Raw genomic sequence first — 6,296 nt, forward strand, 5'->3', positions numbered from 1 at the left:
TAATTACCTACTATACCCCCGTCCTGGTTTATAAGTAGGATTTACTAACTAATAAAATACGAATGCATGTCACCATAGATTATATCGTTGGAGTCGTATTTGAACATAGTTTCCAACTATACAATTTTTGTAACATGTATTAACACTTTTTTGGTTAAATTTAAGGTTATACACCAGCAAGCGTTTGCCCGCAACACACATGGATTATTCCATCACAAACAGCTCCGATGGATCAACTGTCTGCCACGTATCGTGCACGCAACTCTAATCTGATTCGTGCTTGATGTCTCCGACATCGCTCGCACAATTCGTCTTTATTTACCACGTATCACTATGCCATCCTTTGCTCGCGTCCCTCGGCAAGCTCTGCTCGCCGTTAGGCGCTGCAGCACATTGTGCTCGCCGTTAGGCGCCGCGGTGCGCTCTGCTTGTGTCCGTCGGCGCGCTCGGCTTATGGACAACTTTTCCTTGAGGCGACCGCGGAGCGCTCTACTTGCGTCCCTCCATGCGCGCTCTGCCAGTGGTTGGGCGTGCGCACGATCATGTCGGGGGCCCCATATGCATGCGGTTGCGCTGCGTGTGTTGCCACGCGATGCAGTTACGTGCGACACGATGGAGTTACTTGCTGCAAATTAGAACTGCCATTAGGGCCTGCTGATATTCCTGGCCGTCCGGCTTCCCCTTTAATTCCCGCGGCCATTATAACCTTAGTCTCTTCAACCTTTTGATCGCGCCCCACAACACAGCAAGCACACCCACGACGACACATAGAGAGGGGATGTCCGGCGGCGCTCCAATGGAGTTCGGCGAGCATAGAGTGGAGACCCACGTGAGGGAGACGGATCTCTCGGTGCTGTACACCATCGACCCGGCCGTGGTGGACGACTTCATCAACAGCGTTGAGCAGTTGCTTGTTGGGGACAAGTACAAGGTGGTTGGCATCGACCTCCAGTACACCGCCGGTTGTCCCGGCATAGATGAGAAGGTTGCCGTTGCCCAGTTGTGCGTGCGCCATCATGTCCTCATCTACCACTACTGCATGGCCACAGAGCCTTGCGATCGTTTCAACAGGTTTGTCAACAACACCGACTACAAGTTCGCCACGGTGGATACCAAAGACGATGTTAAAGCGCTCAGTGTTACGGGCTTGGCCTGCAAGAACCTTGTCGAAATCCGTGACCACTACAGGGTCTGGGGCAGCACGAAGCAGGACTCCCTGGTCGAACTCGCCTCGGCCATTATCGACCCCTACTACGAAAAGATGAAGCAGGATGCCCAGAGAACAAGTCCCGTATCCTAGCACAAGGCCTGGATGCGGCAACTGGATGAACCTCACCTCAGGTTCGCGGCCAAGAGCGTGTACACATGCTACGAGATGCACGGGCGGATCATTGACATGAGGAAGTGCCTCATTACCCAAATCGACGAGCCTGGATCGAGCCACAAGAAGAGCAAGCATCACAAGAAGTAGATGATGATCAGATGATCGTTTATGCTAGTTAATCATGCATGTAATATATAGTTTACTTTATTGGTGTGTGTGTGTGGAAATGTCATGTGTGTAGTAGCCACCTATGTAATTATGCATGTAATAGTTTACTTTGGTGTGTGCAAATGCCATGGTTGTAGTAGCCACCTATGTAAGTGGATGTTTAATTTGGTTATGCAAGCATGTCCTTATAAGTGTGTGTGTATATATATATGTTGTTGTTCTGTATGCAATCCCATCGCACAACACACACGTCTTATTAGCAACAACCGTTTGTGTTCTTATCGGTCTTCAGACACATTTCTGATTACAGACTTGTTTTTCGCGTATCACACACATCTTGTTAAGTTGAACCATTTCTGTTCTCATGTCTTAACGCAAACAGTTAATCCGAGTGAACCGCATGCCATATATCGCACACACCTTTGATCTGGCTGACCGTTTCTTTTGTGTTGCCTAATCACAAACAGTTCATCCGAGTGAACCGTATGCTGTGTATCGCACACGCCTCCATCTGGCTGCCCGTTTCTTTTGTTCCTCCTCATCGCAAATAGTTCATTGAACTAAACCGTATGCCCTTCATCGCACACGCAACTAAAACCTGAACCGTGTTTGATGCATCCGTCATCGCAAACGTTTTACACATTTCTGATGGTTTTCATACAGCACCGTTTGCGATTATGGCATCACACACAGTTTCTCGAAGGGTCTCTGATTGTAGTGTCGCGTCAGCAGCATCCTACAGTGAATTAGTTATGAAGTTTTCAAACTGACGGTCAAACGGTCAAAGGGCAAAAGAATAAGAGGAGCGAAGTGACTTGGACATAACCGGTGACTTTTGGAAATTAGGGATAAAATAGCTGAGTGGGACTCAACTAGGGGCATAAATCTAATTATCCCATAAAAATACATCTCCAAGTAAAATTAACGATGGTTGTTAGAAGAAAGAGGGGATGCCTTTCGGGGCATCCCCAAGCTTAGTTGATTGGTTCTCCTTGAATATTAACTTGGGGTGTCATGGGAATCCCCAAGTTAGGCTCTTTTCACTCCTTATTCCTTCATCCATCGAGATCTCACCCAAACTTGAAAACTTCAATCACACAAAACTTAATAAAACCTTTGTGAGACACGTTAGTATAATAAAACCAAAATTTGCTTTAAGAACTGTTGAAAACCCATTCATATTTTGATTTTGCATTATACCTACTGTATTCTAACTTTACCATGGCTTATACTGCCCCCAATACAATCCATAGATTCATCAAAATAAGCACACAATGCAAAGAAAACAGAACCTGTCAAAAATAGAACGATATGTAAAGATGCAAATTTTACTCATACTTTTGTAACTCCAAAATTCTGAAACATTAAGACAACAGAGGCAATTTGTATATCAATCTTGTGTAAGAAATCAGAATCTTTCGTCACTTCTGTGAATTTAAACAATTTTGTTACTGGATGCAGAAGTTTCTGTTTTTCAATAGAATCAAATCAACTATCACCCAAAGCTATCCCAAGGGCTTTACTTGGCACAAACACTAATTAAAACATAAAAAACACAATCATAACAGAGGCATAATTGTGCTAACACTCATGAATAGAAATAAAAAGGCAAACATAATTTTATTCATTGGGTTTCCTCCCAATAAGTGCTATCGTTTTGCCCCTAGCTAGGCATAATGCAGAGATTCAAGTATTGTTATCTTTGGTTTTTGTCCCATAGGATGCCCTCATGATTTATTCATATGGTGGCTTAATTCTTGTTCTAGGGAAGTGTTCCATCCCCTTTCTCAGTGGAAATTGAAACTTAATATTCCCTTCTTTCATATCAATCACGACACCTATAGTGCGTAAAAACGGTCTACCATGTATGATAGGACAAGATGGATTGCAATCAATATCAAGAATAATAAAACCTATGGGCACATAGTTCCTATTTGCAAGAATAAGAACATCATTAATTCTTCCCAAAGGCTTTTTAATAGTAGAATCTGCCAAGTGCAAATTAAGAGAACATTCTTCAATATTGGTAAGACCAAGCACATCACATAAAGATTTCGGAATTGTGGAAACACTAGCACCCAAATCACATAAAGCAAAGCACTCATGATTTTTAATCTTGACTTTAATTGTAGGTTCCCACTCATCATATAATTTTCTGGGAATTGAGATCTGTAATTCCAACTTTTCTTCTAAAGCTTTCATCATGGCATCTATGATATGTTTAGTAAAAGCTTTATTTTGTTCATAGGCATGGGGTGAATTTACCATGGATTGCAACAAGGAAATACATTCAATCAGAGAGCAATTGCCATAATTAAAGTCTTTGTAATCCAAAAGAGTGGGCACATCACTAGTTAAACTTTTGACCTCTACAAACCCACTTTTATCAATTTTTTCATCAAGATTTTCACCCTCCGAATCATCGGGACGCCTTCTAGCTAAAGTTGACCCTTCTTCAGTCCCTTTAACATCAACTTTAATCGTACTAAACAAGGAATAAATAGAAGAAACACCAATAATTTTAAGATCTTCAAAAATTTTACGAAAGCAACCGGTAGAAAACGCTCTTTCTAAAAATTCTCTTTTAGCTCTAAGCATAGCGGTTCTTTTCTTACTTTCATCCATAGAAACATGCAAAGCTTAAATTTATTCATTCACATCAACTTTAGGTGGAAAATTTTCAATCTTGAGATTTTCTACATCATGGGAAATTCTATCAATGCTTCTAGACATATCATCAATCTTATTCAACTTTTCTTCTATCGTAGTGTTGAAAACTTTTTGAGCATTCATAAACACTTTTATATTACTCTCAAGATCAGAGGGATTCCTATTATTATTGTAATAAGAATTACCATAGGAATTGCCATAATTATTAGAGGAATTTCCAGGAAAAGGCCTAGGATTAAAATTACCACTATAAGCATTGTTACTAAAATTGTTTCGCGAGACAAAATTCACATCTACGTGGTCACTATTTTTCTCAATCAAAGTAGACAAAGGCACATCATTAAGATCAATAGGAGCAGTTTTACTAGCAACCAATTTTATAAGAGCGTCAACTTTTTCAGTCAAAGTAGTAATTTCTTCAACCGAATATACCTTTTTAGTAGTAGGTGCTCTTTCGGTATGCCATTGTGAATAATTTGCCATAATATTATCAAGAAATTTAGTAGCTTCATCGAAAGTAATTTCCATAAAAGTGTGGAAGAAAAGATTTCTAGAAACGAAATTCAATCCTGGATAGTTTTTTTGTATGATCATCCAAAGATTTAAACCATGAGTAGGACAATTTCTCAACACCAATTTCATTCTTTCCCTAGATTGTGCAACATGTTCATGCTCAAGTTGCTTAAAATTCATGATTTGAGTTCCAATGGAAATAATTTTCACGGGCGGAAAATACTTAGTAATAAAAGCATCTTCGCACTAATCCCAAGAATCGATATTATTGCGAGGCAAAGAAGGAAACCAATATTTTGCAGGATCCCTCAATGAGAAAGGAAACAATTTCAACTTCACAATATCATTGTCCACATCTTTTTTCTTTTTCATATCACACAATTCTACGAATGTGCTTAGATGGGACGCGGCATCCTCAATAGGAGTACCAGAAAATTGATCTTTCATAACAAGATTGAACAAAGCGGCATTAATATCACAAGACTCCGCACTAGTGGCGGGAGGAGCAATCGGAGTGCTAATAAAATCATTATTATTGTTATTGCAAAAAATCACACAATTTGGTATTTCTTGAGACATTGTAACTACGCAAACAAGATTGAAAATAAAAAGATAGATCTGACGAGAAAACGGCGAACGAAAAAGAGGGCGAATAAAAAGGAAAATTTTTGTGAAGTGGGGGAGATGAAAACGAGAGGCAAATGGAAAATAATGTAAATTGCACGGAGATGAGATTTTTTATTAGGAACCTGATAGATGTTGATGATGTCTCCCCGGCAACAGCGCCAGAAATTCCTTTGACATGGCTAGAGACTGTGTCGGTATTTCCCCAAAGAGGAAGGGATGATGCAACATAGCTACGGTAAGTATTTCCCTCAGTTGTGAAACCAAGGTATCAATCTAGTAGGAGAACCAAGCAACACTATGTAAACGGTACCTGCACACAAAGAACAAATACTTGCAACCCGACGCGTAAGAGGGGTTGTCAATCCCTCCTAGGTAAAAAGATAGATAAATTTGTATGAGTTTTGATAAATAGATCTGAATAAAACATGAAAAACATAAGTAAAGAAAAAGTGCAGCAAGGTATTTTTGGGTTTTAGAAAAATAGATCTGAAAACAATACAACAAAAATAGATCGGAAAGAAAATATGATAAAAGATAGACCCGGGGGCCGTAGGTTTCACTAGTGGCTTCTCTCGAGAAAATAGCACACGGTAGGTAAACAAATTACTCTTGGGAAATTAATAGAAGAACAAATTATTATGACGATATCCATGGCAATGATCATGTATATATGCATCACGTCCAAGATTAGTAGACTGACTCCTACTTGCATGTACTACTATTACTCCACACATCGACCGCTATCCAGCATGCATCTAGTGTATTAAGTCAGGAGAAATGGAGTAATGCAATAAGAACGATGACATGATGTAGACAAGATTTATTCATGTAGGCATAGACCCCATCTGTTTATCCTTAATAGCAACGATACATGCGTGCCTTGCTACCCTTTCTGTCACTGGGTGAGGACACTGCAAGATCGGACCCATCACAAAGCACCTCTTCCCATGGAAAGAAAAATCAATCTAGTTGGCCTAACTAAACCAAAGGTTCG

This window comes from Triticum aestivum, chromosome 3D (assembly GCF_018294505.1).
Source record: "Triticum aestivum cultivar Chinese Spring chromosome 3D, IWGSC CS RefSeq v2.1, whole genome shotgun sequence".
Classification (NCBI taxonomy): domain Eukaryota; kingdom Viridiplantae; phylum Streptophyta; class Magnoliopsida; order Poales; family Poaceae; genus Triticum; species Triticum aestivum.